The 16621-nt window shown below is 48.0% G+C and overlaps 1 pseudogene across 1 annotated transcript; it reads right to left on the bottom strand.

Moving 5' to 3' along the window:
• Nucleotides 1-1691: 1691 nt before the first annotated feature.
• Nucleotides 1692-3430, bottom strand: LOC123114242 (phytosulfokine receptor 1-like; annotated as a pseudogene). Its single transcript, XR_006456453.1, has one exon. The product of XR_006456453.1 is annotated as a phytosulfokine receptor 1-like (transcript).
• Between the last annotated feature and the right edge of the window lie 13191 nt (nt 3431-16621).

Here is a 16621-nt window from a genome sequence, read left to right as displayed (position 1 = left end):
GATTCACCGCTGTAGTGGCCATGGCCAGTCGGTTGTGCCCCTACATGGTGGCCTAGCGGCCGTCGGAGCTCCACAGCCGGTCGCCCCACCGCCACGGCCGAGCAGAGAGTTGGCGACATTTAATTTAGGCGACAACGGCACTATGTCTCCGAGTTCCGTATGCATAACCGCTGTATGCATGTCGAGGGAGCACTTCCAGTGGCCGTTGTCCACCCCCTCCCGACAGCCGCAAGCCACTGATGACTCGCATGACGGATTTCTCCTCCTCGCACACTAGGTGTTCGATGAAATATCAACAAAGGTAAAAAAAAAAACCTTCTGCGCTTTTTGTATGCATGGTTGATTGATAGTCTCGTATTGTAGATGAGTTCTTGCAACTCCAACTATTACGATGATTCCAGCCTATTTTTTGTACAATCTGTAGTTTTCGACGCAAGTTTGTATTTTTATTTCATGCAAGTTTCCAGGTTTTTCAGACCAAATACCTTTTTCAAGCTGGAAAATTACTTACCGACAAAAACAGCGTGAAATGACTGTAGGTAGCGCAAAAACAGCTTACTTTCTTACAGAGCACGTCTCAAACGCGTAGGGCTGCTAATGCAAGTGCTGCATGCATGTATTGATGTATATCCGGCAGGGGGCTCATGCAAGTGAAGGAAAGGAATAAAAACAACGAGAATTGCCATCATGGGAGAAATTTTACTGTAGGAGAAAAAAAGTCCATACATGGATGCATGTCACAGACAGAGATAATGCACGAGGAGGAGGAGCATGCATCTACGTGGAACAAGAGGAGGAAAATAAGGAGGAGGAAGAAGAAAAAGGACAAAACAAAACCAATAATTCACTGCAGCCAGTCAAAGCCATGCATCGACACACATCTGACTACATGTGTGTGTGCGCGCGCGCGCGCGCGTTTGTGTGTGAGAGAGAGAGAGGAGAGAGAGAGAGAGACCTCCAAAGCCTCAAAAAGTGCCTGCAGCTACCGGGCTCCAGGCCTCCTGGTATTTGAATTTTTTGAAAAACACAGTTTCATTGCTTAAAAAATCTTATATCAAATACTGAATACATACACACATTCCTAAGGCCTAGTAAAAAGCTGAAAAAGAAATACTTTTTATTTTGAGAAATACAGAAAAGATAAATTTCTGACAGAAAATGGCACACCTTTTCTCCTATATAGTGTCAGAAATTTGTTTTTTTTCTATAGCCCAAAACAAAAGGAGATTTCTACCGAAACACGCCACGGGTATTCGGAATGTGTATATATATCCCTGCGAAAAAATTCACATTTTTTTGAAACTTCTAAAATACAAATTTTAAACTGTTTAAATATAGAGAGCAGTGGAGCTCGGCTGCTGCAATTCCTCTCTCCCAAAGCCTGTCCAAGTCAGGTCAAGTGCAGCTCATGCAAGTGGGATGCTAACGTCCAACCCATCTGTATATGAACCATGCACTGCCACAGCCTCGTCGTAACCTAGCAACAACAGCTTATCCTACCCAACTTCGGTCCGTACCCACTTCCCCACCTCACAATTTGTATCTATCGGCAAAGAATAAGCTGTTCTTGACAATTAGCACTAATGGTGTTGAATAGCCATGGCCAATTCGAAACTATCAAGTAAGGGATCATTCAACAGGATTCACACATCTAATAACAATAACCAGAAGCTGTAATAAAGACATTCATCAAAAAACGACGAGTGCATCATTTGATATAATTCTCATGATAGGCTGGAAGTTAACACTAATATTGCAAGCACGGAAATACATACTACTTCCTCCGTTTCTAAATATAAGTCCTTTTAGAAATTTCCACACGGACTTTACGGATGTATATAGTTGCGGAAATTTAAATATGCCAAAAACAGTAAATATACAAAAGGTCTTTATGGTGCTCTCCCAGCTTGGAACAAGATATGTGGGTCCATGTACCTAGGTTTTCGGTTCTGAGTGATTAACTTCTTCTGTTCATGAGTCTCTGATGTGCTCCGTGATCTCGTTCTCGAGGATGGAATCAATCCACTCACAGATCATTAATCGTCAGTTACGATTTTGTTGCTCCCGGATACGACATGATTGCTCCCAGATACCGTATTGTTGCTCCCAGATACGGCATTGTTGCTACCGGATACAGTATGGTGGCTCCCGGATACATTATTGGTGCAGCCAGATACTTTATTGTAGCTGTTAGTTACAATATGGTTGCTCCCGGATACGACATGGTGATCACCAGTTAGAACATTGTTGTCCCCACATACAAGGGTGTTGAAGCTCCCAGAGACAGCATTGTTGTCTCCGGATATGACAGTATTATCATTCCCAGACATGCTGTTGTTGCGCCCAGATCTCACAGTGTTGTTGCTTCCAGTTATGGTATTTGGTTGTTCATCGAGTGCTCTTCTTTTGTCATTTACATACAATAGCATGTTAATGAAAACCATACCCAATGAACGACCCGCGGTGGCGAGGCCCTTGAGCCGTAACAAACTTTTGGGTACCTCACCAACGAATGAATTATTTGAGAGATTCAAGTACCAAAGGTGGTCAAACTCACCAATCCACGACGGGATGGTGCCAACCAATGTGTTGTTGGCAAGGTTGAGCGACTTGAGCTCACCACAGCCCGCAAGGCTGTTCGGGAGTCACCCAGTCAGGTAGTTTGTGGAGAAGTCAGCGGAAGCAAGAAGTGGCATGCCGGAGAAGCTAACACGAGCAATCGGGCCGGACAAGGTGTTGTTCCGGAGGTTGAGCTCACGGAGAGATGATAGTGATGACAGAGACGGCGGCAAGAAGCCGGAGAACCCATTGGAGTGTGCGGCCAAATGCTCTAGCGACGTGAGATCATCGAACACGTCCGGGAGGCGGCCGAAGAAGTGGTTGGTGGACAAATCCAACAAGATGAGGTGTGTGAGCTCGCCGAGGCGTGAGCTCACCTGTCCGGTGAGCTCGTTGGATGCGAGGGAGAGCTTCCTCAGCCTAGCAAGGCCGAAGAGCGCGTCTGGGAGGGCGCCGACGAAAGAGTTGGAGCCGAGGAAGAGTTCCTCCAGCCACACGAGGCCCGCTAGAGAGGCTCCTGGGATGGGGCCCGTGAGGCCGCGCGAGGGGAGCCGCAGCACCGTGACGCGACCGCTGGCGCTATCGCAGCCCACACCTTCCCAGCTGCAGCACGAGGCGCCGGACCATGCGGTGCGGAGCAGGACGCCCCCGCCGCTGAGGTCTCCGGCGAAGCCCCGCAGCGCGTGAAGGTCGTCGGGGTGACACGGCACCGCGCTGGCCGCCGGCCAGAGGAACGCCCAGAGGAGGAGCAGCAGCCAGCATGTCGCCATGGACTCAGCTGTGGTATGCTACGTTTCCGCAAACGCAACGACTAGGCCAGAAACGTTTTCTGGAATGCAAAACGATTCCCAAGTGTTGTTGGCAAAACTGCTTGGGCGGTGCATCTATCTTATAGCGTGTGCGCGCGCGCAGTAAGCATGTGCTGCTTCATTACTGCTCTTTTCGTAAAGAAATATAAGAATGTTTAGATCACTACGTCCGTCCATGGCCACAATTCAATCTTGGTTTTTGTAGTTGTCTACCGACTGAAACCTGTGGATGAGATGGACTCATGCTGGCTAGTCCTCCTTCTCAACTCTCGTTGTGGACAGTTCGGCCCTAGTCCATCAATGCTCGTGGATGTTTCTCCTTGGAACCTAGGGCAATGCAACTGTGTACTCGTGGGTGGCATGGGCTAAAGCTCGTGTAGTACTCCCTCTATTACATAATGTAGTGCATATGAATTTTTTCTCAAAAATCAAACCTTACGGATTTTTATCAAATTTGTATAAAATCATCTAGAATGCCAATCATATATATCATCTACTCCCTCCGTTCACTTTATAAGTCGTTTTAGACAGCTGAAAATAGGCTGCTTTACATGCCGTCTGAAATGTTTTCAAGACCTTGTAAAAGTGAATAGATGAAGTATCATAAGATGTATTTTTATATTGTACTCCCTTCGTCCCATAATATAAGAGCGTTTTTGACACTAGTGTAGTGTCAAGAACGCTCTTGTATTATGGGACAGAGGGAGTATATGCTTGATATTGTAGATATAAATAGTTTTCTTTATAAAATCGGCCAAATTTATAAAGTTTAACTTTTCAAAAAAATACGCACATTATCGAACGGAGGTAGTAGCAACTAGACGAGGACAGCTCCACCATAGTCCATCAATGCTTGTCGTGGACAGGATGCTAGAGAGGTAAGTTGAGTAAGAGAGAGAGGATATTTCCTTATGCACAGGTACGGTTCTAGTCACATATGCCTAGTTCAGTGATCCTGGGCGCGGGCGGCCACATTTGCAGTCGTCAAAAGTCATGATGCACTGTGGCGCTCGTCTTATCTCATTTACACCAACCGAGAAGATCTTGAAAGAGACGGCCGGATTGTGACCGGCCTAGGGCAGGCAAGGGCTACATTGACTATCCTTACGCCGACTGAGTATATAAGAAAATTGTGGGAAAATGCTGCAGTGCTATAAATAAATACTCCCTCTATCCCAATTAGATGGCATATAAAATGTGTCAAAAAATCAACCCTTTCTAAGTTTGATGACTTTGACCACACATATAGAAAAAAATATCTACATGAAAAATATCGTCGGGTGCGCTTGCGTGGAGCCTTTCGATCAGAAAAAAAAACACCCTCAGTAGTAGAAAAGGGGGCAAAGGTCCAGGCCGGGTCAGCCCATTAGTCCCGGTTCAGTCCAGAATCGGGACCCATGGGCGCATTGGACCCGGTTCGTGAGCCCCGGGGGCCGGCCGGGCCACGTGGGCCATTGGTCCCGATTCGTCTGGACCTTTTTGTTGAAAATATGCCCTAGAGGCAATAATAAAATGGTTATTATTATATTTATTTGTTCATGATAATTGTCTGTTATTCATGCTAAAATTGTCTTATCCGGAAATCGTAATACACGTGTGAATACATAGACCACAACATGTCCCTAGTAAGCCTCTAATTGACTAGCTCGTTGATCAACAGATAGTCATGGTTTCCTGACTATGGGCATTGGATGTCATTGATAACGGGATCACATCATTAGGAGAATGATGTGATGGACAAGACCCAATCCTAAGCATAGCTCAAAGATCGTGTAGTTCGTTTAGCTAGCACTTTTCCAAATGTCAAGTATCATTTTCTTAGACCATGAGATTGTGCAACTCCCGGATACCGTAGGAGTGGTTTGGGTGTGCCAAACGTCACAACGTAACTGGGTGACTATAAAGGTGCACTACGGGTATCTCCGAAAGTGTCTGTTGGGTTGGCATGAATCGAGACTGGGATTTGTCACTCCGTATGACGGAGAGGTATCTCTGGGCCCACTCGTTAATGCATCATCATAATGAGCTCAATGTGACCAAGTGTCTGGTCACAGGATCATGCATTACGGTACGAGTAAAGTGACTTGCCGGTAACGAGATTAAACGAGGTATTGGGATACCGGCGATCGAATCTCGGGCAAGTAACGTACCGATTGACAAAGGGAATTGTATACGGGGTTGCTTGAATCCTCAACATCATGGTTCATCCGATGAGATCATCGAGGAGCATGTGGGAGACAACATGGGTATCCAGATCCCGCTGTTGGTTATTGACCAGAGAGGCGTCTCGGTCATGTATGCATGTCTCCCGAACCCGTAGGGTCTACACACTTAAGGTTTGGTGACGCTAGGGTTGTAGAGATATAAGTATGCAGTAACCCGAAAGTTGTTCGGAGTCCCGGATGAGATCCCGGACGTCACGAGGACTTCCGGAATGGTCCGGAGGTAAAGAATTATATATAGGAAGTCAAGTTTCGGCCATCGGGAAAGTTTCGGGGGTTACCGGTATTGTACCGGGACCACCGGAAGGGTCACGGGGCTCCACCGGGTGGGGCCACCTATCCCGGAGGGCACCATGGGCTGAAGTGGGAGGGGAACCAGCCCCTGGTGGGCTGGTGCGCCCCCCCTTGGCCCCCCCTGTGCCTAGGGTTGGAAACCCTAGGGGTGGGGGCGCCTTCACTTGGCTTGGGGGGCAAGCCACCCCCCTTGGCCGCCGCCCCCCCTTGGAGATTGCATCTCCTAGGGCTGGCGCCCCCCCTAGGGGGCCTATATAAAGAGGGGGGAGGGAGGGCAGCCGCACCCATGCTGTTGGCGCCTCCCTCTCCCCCTGCTACACCTCTCCCTCTCGTAGAAGCTTGGCGAAGCCCTGACGAGATCGCTGCTGCATCCACCACCACGCCGTCGTGCTGCTGGATCTTCATCAACCTCTCCTTCCCCCTTGCTGGATCAAGAAGGAGGAGACGTCTTCCTCAACCGTACGTGTGTTGAACGCGGAGGTGCTGTTTGTTCAGCACTAGGATCATCGGTGATTTGGATCACGACGAGTACGACTCCCTCAACCCCGTTCTCTTGAACGCTTCCGCTCGCGATCTACAAGGGTATGTAGATGCACTACTCTCTCTCGTTGCTAGATGAACTCATAGATTGATCTTGGTGAAAGCGTAGAATTTTTTTATTTTCTGCAACGTTCCCCAACAGTGGCATCATGAGCCAAGTTTATGCGTAGTTCTCTTTGCACGAGTAGAACACAATTTGTTGTGGGCGTAGATGTTGTCAACTTTCTTGCCACTACTAGTCTTATTTTGCTTCGGCGGCATCGTGGGATGAAGCGGCCCGGACCGACCTTACACGTACGCTTACGTGAGACAGGTTCCACCGACTGACATGCACTAGTTGCATAAGGTGGCTAGCGGGTGTCTGTCTCTCCCACTTTAGTTGGAGCGGATTCGATGAAAAGGGTCCTTATGAAGGGTAAATAGAAGTTGGCATATCACGTTGTGGCTTTCACGTAGGTAAGAAAACGTTCTTGCTAGAACCCTATTGCAGCCACGTAAAAACATGCAACAACAATTAGAGGACGTCTAACATGTTTTTGCAGCATGTGCCTTGTGATGTGATATGGCCAAAAGTTGTGATGAATGATATATATGTGATGTATGAGATCATGTTCTTGTAATAGGAATCACGACTTGCATGTCGATGAGAATGACAACCGGCAGGAGCCATAGGAGTTGTCTTAATTATTGTATGACCTGCGTGTCAATGATTAAACGCCATGTAATTACTTTACTTTATTGCTAAACCGTTAGCCATAGTAGTAGAACTAATAGTTGGCGAGCAACTTCATGGAGACACGATGATGGAGATCATGGTTTCATGCCGGTGATGAAGATGATCATGGAGCTCCGAAGATGGAGATCAAAGGAGTTGTATGATATTGGCCATATCATGTCACTATTTGATTGCATGTGATGTTTATCATGTTTATGCATCTTGTTTACTTAGAATGATGGTAGTAAATAAGATGATCCCTCATAATAATTTCAAGAAAAGTGTTCCCCCTAACTGTGCGCCGTTGCGAAAGTTCCTTGTTTCGAAGCACCACGTGATGATCGGGTGTGATAGATTCTAACATTGACATACAACGGGTATAAGACAGATTTACACATGCATAAACACTTAGGTTAACTTGACGAGCCTAGCATGTACAGACATGGCCTCGGAACATAAGAGACCGAAAGGTCAAACATGAGTCGTACGGAAGATACGATCAACCTGGAGATGTTCACTGATGATGACTAGCCCGTCTCACGTGATGATCGGACACGGCCTAGTCGACTCGGATCATGTATCACTTAGATGACTAGAGGGATGTCTAATCTGAGTGGGAGTTCATTGAATAATTTGATTAGATGAACTTAATTATCATGAACTTAGTCTAAAATATTTACAATATGTCTTGTAGATCAAATGGCCCACGTTACCCTCAACTTCAACGCGTTCCTAGAGAAAACCAAGCTGAAACATGATGGCAGCAACTATACGGACTGGGTCCGGAACCTGAGGATCATCCTCATAGCTGCCAAGAAAGATAATGTCCTAGAAGCATCGCTAGGTGAAGCACCCATCCCAGAGAACCAAGACGTTATGAACGCTTGGCAGTCTCGTGCTGATGATTACTCCCTCGTTCAGTGCGGCATGCTTTACAGCTTAGAACCGGGGCTCCAAAAGCGTTTTGAGCAACACGGAGCATATGAGATGTTCGAAGAGCTGAAAATGGTTTTCCAAGCTCATGCCCGGGTCGAGAGATATGAAGTCTCCGACAAGTTCTTCAGTTGTAAGATGGAGGAAAATAGTTCTGTCAGTGAGCACATACTCAAAATGTCTGGGTTGCACAACCGCTTGACTCAGCTAGGAGTTAATCTTCCGGATGACGGGGTTATTGACAGAATCCTCCAGTCGCTTCCACCGAGCTACAAGAGCTTTGTGATGAACTTCAATATGTAGGGGATGGAAAAGACCATTCCTGAGGTATATTTAATGCTGAAATCAGCGGAGGTAAAGATCAAAAAGGAACATCAAGTGTTGATGGTGAATAAAACCACTAAGTTCAAGAAAGGCAAGGGTAAGAAGAACTTCAAGAAGGACGGCAAGGGAGTTGCCGCGCCCGGTAAGCCAGTTGCCGGGAAGAATTCAAAGAATGGACCCAAGCCTGAGACTGAGTGCTTTTATTGCAAGCGAAGTGGTCACTGGAAGCGGAACTGCCTCAAGTACTTTGCGGACAAGAAGGCCGGCAACACCAAAGGTATATGTGATATACATGTTATTGATGTGTACCTTACCAGCACTCGTAGTAGCTCCTGGGTATTTGATACCAGTGTCGTTGCTCATATTTGTAACTCAAAGCAGGAACTGCGGAATAAGCGGAGACTGGCGAAGGACGAGATGACGATGCGCGTCAGGAATGGTTCCAAGGTCGATGTGATCGCCGTCGGCACGCTACCTCTACATTTACCTACGGCATTTGGTTTAAACCTTAATAATTGTTATTTAGTGCCAGCTTTGAGCATGAACATTGTATCTGGATCTCGTTTAATATGAGATGGCTACTCATTTAAATCCGAGAATAATGGTTGTTCTATTTATATGAGAGATATGTTTTATGGTCATTCCCCGATGGTCAATGGTTTATTCTTAATGAATCTCGAACATGATGTTACAAATATTCATAGTGTGAATACCAAAAGATGTAAAGTTGATAACGATAGTCCCACATACTTGTGGCACTGCCGCCTTGGTCACATTGGTGTCAAGCGCATGAAGAAGCTCCATGCTGATGGACTTTTAGAGTCTCTCAATTATGAATCATTTGACACATGCGAACCATGCCTCATGGGCAAAATGACCAAGACTCCGTTCTCCGGAACAATGGAGCGAGCAACCAACTAATTGGAAATCATACATACTGATGTGTGTGGTCCAATGAGCGTTGAGGCTCGCGGAGGATATCGTTATGTTCTCACTCTGACTGACGACTTGAGTAGATATGGGTATGTCTACTTGATGAAACACAAGTGTGAGACCTTTGAAAAGTTCAAGGAATTTCAGAATGAGGTAGAGAATCAACGTGACCGAAAGATAAAGTTCTTACAATCAGATCATGGAGGAGAATACTTAAGTCATGAATTTGGTACGCACTTAAGGAAATATGGAATTGTTTCACAACTCACGCCGCCTGGAACACCTCAACGTAACGTTGTGTCTGAACATCGTAATCGCACTTTATTGGATATGGTGCGATCTATGATGTCTCTTACCAATTTACCGCTATCTTTTTGGGGATACGTTCTAGAGACAGCTACATTCACTTTAAATAGGGCACCGTATAAATCCTTTGAGACGACACCGTATGAATTATGGTTTGGACAGAAACCTACGCTGTCGTTTCTAAAAGTTTGGGGATGCGATGCTTATGTCAAGAAACTCCAACCTGAAAAGCTCGAACCCAAGTCGAAAAAATGCGTCTTCATAGGATACCCTAAGGAAACCATTGGGTATACCTTCTACCTCAGATCCGAAGGCAAGATCTTTGTTGCCAAGAACGGGTCCTTTCTGGAGAAAGAGTTTCTCTCGAGAGAAGTAAGTGGGAGGAAAGTGGAACTTGATGAAGTACTACCTCTTGAACCAGTGAGTAGCGCAGCTCAGGAAGATGTTCCTGTGGTGCCAGCACCAACTGAAGGGGAAGTTAATGATGATGATCAAGGTACTTCGGATCAAGTTACTACTGAACTTCGTAGGTCCAGAGGACACGTTCCACACCAGAGTGGTATGGCAACCCTGTCCTGGAAATCATGATGTTAGACAATGGTGAACCTTCAAACTATGAAGAAGCGATGGCGGGCCCAGATTCCAACAAATGGCTTGAAACCATGCAATCCGAGATAGGATCCATGTATGAAAACAAAGTATGGACTTTGACATACTTTCCCGATGATCGGCGAGCGATAGAAAACAAATGGATCTTTAAGAAGAAGACGGACGCGGATGGTAATGTTACCATCTATAAAGCTCGACTAGTCGCTAAGGGTTATCGACAAGTTCAAGGGGTCGACTACGATGAGACATTCTCTCCCGTAGCGAAGCTAAAGTCCGTCCGAATCATGTTAGCAATTGCCGCATACTATGATTATGAGATATGGCAAATGGACGTCAAAACGGCATTCCTTAACATCCATCTTAAGGAAGAAGTGTATATGATGCAGCCGGAAGGTTTTGTTGACCCTGAGAATGCTAACAAGGTATGCAAGCTCCAGCGATCCATTTATGGGCTGGTGCAAGCATCTCGGAGTTGGAACATTCGCTTTGATGAGATGATCAAAGCGTTTGGGTTTATGCAGACTTATGGAGAAGCCTATGTTTACAAGAGTGGGAGCTCTGTAGCATTTCTCATATTATATGTAGATGACATACTTTTGATGGGAAATGATATAGAACTTTTGGACAGCATTAAGTCCTACTTGAATAAGTGTTTTTCAATGAAGGACCTTGGAGAAGCTGCTTACATACTAGGCATCAAGATCTATAGGGATAGATCGAAACGCCTCATAGGTCTTTCACAAAGCACATACCTTGATAAGATATTGAAGAAGTTCAATATGGATCAGTCTAAGAAGGGGTTCTTGCCTGTGTTGCAAGGTGTGAAATTGAGCTCAGCTCAATGCCCGACCACGGCAGAAGATAGAGAAAAGATGAGTGTCATCCCATATGCCTCAGCTATAGGGTCTATTATGTATGCCATGTTGTGTACCAGACCTGATGTAAACCTTGCCGTAAGTTTGGTAGGAAGGTACCAAAGTAATCCCGGCATGGAACACTGGAGAGCGGTCAAGAACATCCTAAAGTACCTGAAAAGGACAAAGGATATATTTCTCGTTTATGGAGGTGAAGAAGAGCTCGTCGTAAAGGGTTACGTCGACGCTAGCTTCGACACAGATCTGGATGACTCTAAGTCACAAACCGGATACGTGTATATTTTGAATGGTGGGGCAGTAAGCTGGTGCAATTGCAAGCAAAGTGTCGTGGCGGGATCTACATGTGAAGCAGAGTACATGGCAGCCTCGGAGGCAGCGCATGAAGGAATCTGGGTGAAGGAGTTCATCACCGACCTAGGAGTCATACCCAATGCGTCGGGGCCGATCACACTCTTTTGTGGCAACACTGGAGCTATTGCACTTGCCAAGGAGCCCAGATTTCACAAGAAGACCAGGCACATCAAGCGTCGCTTCAACTCCATTCGTGAAAATGTTCAAGATGGAGACATAGATATTTGTAAAGTACATACGGACCTGAATGTAGCAGATCCGTTGACTAAACCTCTCCCTAGGGCAAAACATGATCAACACCCGAACTCTATGGGTGTTCGATTCATCACAATGTAACTAGATCATTGACTCTAGTGCAAGTGGGAGACTGTTGGAAATATGCCCTAGAGGCAATAATAAAATGGTTATTATTATATTTATTTGTTCATGATAATTGTCTGTTATTCATGCTAAAATTGTCTTATCCGGAAATCGTAATACACGTGTGAATACATAGACCACAACATGTCCCTAGTAAGCCTCTAATTGACTAGCTCGTTGATCAACAGATAGTCATGGTTTCCTGACTATGGGCATTGGATGTCATTGATAACGGGATCACATCATTAGGAGAATGATGTGATGGACAAGACCCAATCCTAAGCATAGCTCAAAGATCGTGTAGTTCATTTAGCTAGCACTTTTCCAAATGTCAAGTATCATTTCCTTAGACCATGAGATTGTGCAACTCCCGGATACCGTAGGAGTGCTTTGGGTGTGCCAAACATCACAGCGTAACTGGGTGACTATAAAGGTACACTACGGGTATCTCCAAAAGTGTCTGTTGGGTTGGCACGAATCGAGACTGGGATTTGTCACTCCGTATGGCGGAGAGGTATCTCTGGGCCCACTCGGTAATGAATCATCATAATGAGCTCAATGTGACCAAGTGTCTGGTCACGGGATCATGCATTATGATACGAGTAAAGTGACTTTCCGGTAACGAGATTAAACGAGGTATTGGGATACCGACGATCGAATCTCGGGCAAGTAATGTACCGATTGACAAAGGGAATTGTATATGGGGTTGCTTGAATCCTCGACATCGTGGTTCATCCGATGAGATCATCGAGGAGCATGTGGGAGACAACATGGGTATCCAGATCCCGCTGTTGGTTATTGACCGGAGATGCGTCTCGGTCATGTCTGCATGTCTCCCGAACCCGTAGGGTCTACACACTTAAGGTTCGGTGACGCTAGGGTTGTAGAGATATAAGCATGCAGTAACCCGTAAGTTGTTCGAAGTCCCGGATGAGATACCGAACGTCACGAGGAGTTCCGGAATGGTCCGGAGGTAAAGAATTATATATAGGAAGTCAAGTTTCGGCCATCGGGAAAGTTTCGGGGGTTACCGGTATTGTACCGGGACCACCGGAAGGGTCCCGGGGGTCCACCGGGTGGGGCCACCTATCCCGGAGGGCCCCATGGGCTGAAGTGGGAGGGGAACCAGCCCCTGGTGGGCTGGTGCGCCCCCCCTTGGGGCCTCCCTGCGCCTAGGGTTGGAAACCCTATGGGTGGGGGGCGCCTCCACTTGGCTTGGGGGCAAGCCACCCCCCTTGGCCGCCCCCCTGGAGATTGCATCTCCTAGGGCCGGCGCCCCCCTAGGGGGCCTATATAAAGAGGGGGGGAGGGCAGCCGCACCCATGCTCTTGGTGCCTCCCTCTCCCCCTGCTACACCTCTCCATCTCGTAGAAGCTTGGCGAAGCCCTGCCGAGATCGCTGCTGCATCCACCACCACGCCGTCGTGCTGCTGGATCTTCATCAACCTCTCCTTCCCCCTTGCTGGATCAAGAAGGAGGATACGTCTTCCTCAACCGTACGTGTGTTGAACGTGGAGGTGCTGTTCGTTCAGCACTAGGATCATCGGTGATTTGGATCACGACGAGTATGACTCCCTCCACTACAAAAAAAAGACACATCCGTGACATTTTGGGCCGAACGAAAAAAATTTCTATCATACATGTGACACTTCTATGATGATAATTGTGACAAAACCCGGTATGATCATAGATGTGGTGGGCTCCTACTTCTATGACAAAAAATCTTGACAGAAAATGGGCTTTTCGTCCTGTGCGGGCCGGAGACGCAGCTGCATGACATTCTTTGGGCCGTCCATGACGGAAAAAACCGTGGTAGAAGCGAGGGGAGGAAAATTTCGGCGAGTTGCCGGTTACAGTGGCAGGTCGGGGGCGGAGTGATGCACGTTTCTCTCGTACGTACGCGCATGTGTGCGAGGCGTTGGCTCTAACTGAAGCTGAGCGAGGCGTTGGGCTCTAACTGAACCTGAGCGATTGCACTGTAGGCTATGCGTTACTGAACCCGAGCGATCGATCGATGGCTGTTAACTGAACCAGATGGAGCGATTCCTTCGCTACTGTTGCTAACTGAAGCCGATCGATTGGATGAACAGTGAGCGTTGCGGGGGGGTTTGGATGAACAGTGAGCGGTGGCATTGCCTCTGGATGAATAGGAACCCGTGGTATGGAGGGCTGGATGAACAGTAGATGATGGAGGGGTGGCCGTGGAGGGGTGGTTGAACAGGACCCCGTGATGTGGAGGGCTGGATGAACAGTAGACGGTGGAGGGGAACCCGTGGATGGGTGGTTGAACAGTAGCCGGTGGAGTAGCGCGCGGTGGAGGCTGGATGAACAGGAGCCCGTGGAGGCTGGAGGAGGTCGACGGTAGCCCGTGGAGGCTGGAGGAGGTCGACGGTGGAGATGAACAGTATCCCGTGGAGTCCCGTTTTGCGGTACGCCACACCCCTCCCCCCCCTTTTCGACCGTAGCGCTCCAACACAAGTCTGTTTCGTCCGTTTTGCGGTACGCCGCACCCTTCCCGATAAACAGGACCCCTGTTTCGACCGTAGGAGGCCCGTTTCGTCCGTTTTGTGGTACGCCACACCCCTCCCGATCAACAGGACCCCCGTTTCGACCGTAGGGGGTCCGTTTCCGCTGTTTTGCGGTACGCCACACCCCTCCCGATCAACAGGACCCCCGTTTCGACCGTAGGAGGTCCGTTTCCTCCGTTTTGCGGTACGCCAGGCCCCTCCCGATCAACAGGACCCCGTTTCGAACGTGGCCGGTCGAACAAAAGGCCGTTTCCTCCGTTGTGTCGTACGCCGGGCCTCGTTTCCATCGCATGTTCCGTCCAAGCCCTCCCGATGAACACGACCACGCATTTCGTTTCGACCTAGCCGGTTGGCTCCCCATGAACACGACGACGACGCTGTTTCTCCGTTCCGACCTAGCCATGTACGTATGCGCGAGTAGGCATTAGAGACCCTGCCCGTATGTACGTACGTGGCTGTATTTTCTTTCTTGCACCCTCGCCGCTGTATGTATGTGTACATGCTACGTGCGCGCCTCTACTACAACACGTGCGCGCCTCTACTACGACACGTGCGCACCTGTACATCGACCAATATGTATGTACACGTTCACGACCAGGATGACAACGCTACGTACGCTTCGATAAGGTGGGTCCCAACTGTCAGGCACTTCCTTGCCTGCGAAGATGTAGCTGGTGGGTCCCAGCAGTCAGGGGGGCGAATCGTTTTTTTTTGCCCTGACGCACTTCCTTGCGTGCGAAGGTGTAGCTGCTGGGTCCCAGCAGTCAGGGAGGGGCGAATCGTTTTTTTTTGCCCGGGCGCACTTCCTTCCATGCAAAGGTGTAGCTGGTGGGTCCCAACAGTCAGGGGGGAAACATTTTTTTCGCTAAATATGGTGGCCTGTCCGGTGGGTCCCCGCTGTCAGGTGGAGGAGTAATTATTTTGCGTGTAATAAGGAGGCACTTCCTTCCTGCGGTCGTGGACCCAGCTGTCAGCCTCTCCACGTACAGTCCACGTCCGATGGAAGCCGTTCCTTGACCACGTTGACCACGCCGCGCCGAGAGCACCAGGGCGGTGGACGACGGCGAGGCCTAGGAAGGGGACGACGCGGAGCCGGGGAAGACGCGGCAGTGGATGCCCACACGTAGGAAGGAGTACGAGGGTTCACTGGTTCGCTGCGGTGTGAGGCTGCCGTCGCCGCAGATTAACAGGGGGTGTGGGTGAATAGAGGGATGGCTTGGCCAGCGGTGTGAGTAGTAGGAGGCGGTGATGCCTCTGCCGCATCGCAGCCGGCCATGGGAGGCAGGAGCACGAGGCACGACCGGCGCTGGTTTGGGCGGCTGGAGCAAGAAGACCAGAGGTTGAAGAAGCACTACGGCTGTTGGATGGACATCGTACGGTCACTAGAGCTTGAATCATGCATATTGACTAAGTTGACAAAGCCCTCCGTCCCAGTGAACTTAGTAGGCCCACAAGTCAGCCTGCCACTATACTGGGTCCTAGCTAACAGGGGGAGTATTCATTTTTTTTGTGCGTAATAAGGAGGCACTTCCTTGCATGCGAAGATATATCTGGTGGGTCCGAGCTGTCAGAGCCGACCGCGGGGAGGAGGGAGCAGGCAGTCCCGCCGGCGCTTGTTTGAGCGGCTGGAGCAGGAAGAGCAGATATTGAAGAAGCACGACGGCCGTTCGATGGCCATCCAACAGTCACTGCTTGTGCGTCAACCTTATTTTTTAGGAAAGCCTCAAATCTGTCGAAAACAGCATACATCCCATCTTCCATTATTTTGAATAATTTATAGCCCATTTGCTAATTCTTAAGGTTTTTTTGGAGCCCATATTATTTTTGTTAGCATTACAGCCCATATTGTGGCCACGGTTAAAAACTTATACGAAATTTTGCATATTGCGGTGCGGTCCGAACTGTTTTTAATCCCAAAATTTCGACTCACATTCAAACTGATTTTAAAAATAAATGTATATCAATATAAAATCCAACAAAATCTCCACGCATAAAAATTAATGTAATTTAAAATCTCGAAATGAAAAAAAAGATATTTGAAACTAACTGCCGGTTTGATATGTTTTAAAAATGTACAGCCCATTTCTCAATACTGATGGGCTATTTTCTCGGCCAGCCGAATGAAAGCTCTCATCATCTTAAAAGATTTGCAGCCCAACAGGCCTGACAAAGCGACTTAGTTGGCAAATCACAAAAAAATTGGGCTGTGGCCGTGGACCCAGCTATCAGCCTCTACACGTACAGTACTCTACCAATGGAATGTC

This window comes from Triticum aestivum, chromosome 5B (assembly GCF_018294505.1).
Source record: "Triticum aestivum cultivar Chinese Spring chromosome 5B, IWGSC CS RefSeq v2.1, whole genome shotgun sequence".
NCBI classification, from domain to species: domain Eukaryota; kingdom Viridiplantae; phylum Streptophyta; class Magnoliopsida; order Poales; family Poaceae; genus Triticum; species Triticum aestivum.
Note: the sequence above shows the minus strand (reverse complement) of the source record. Positions and strands in the feature narration are given on the sequence as shown.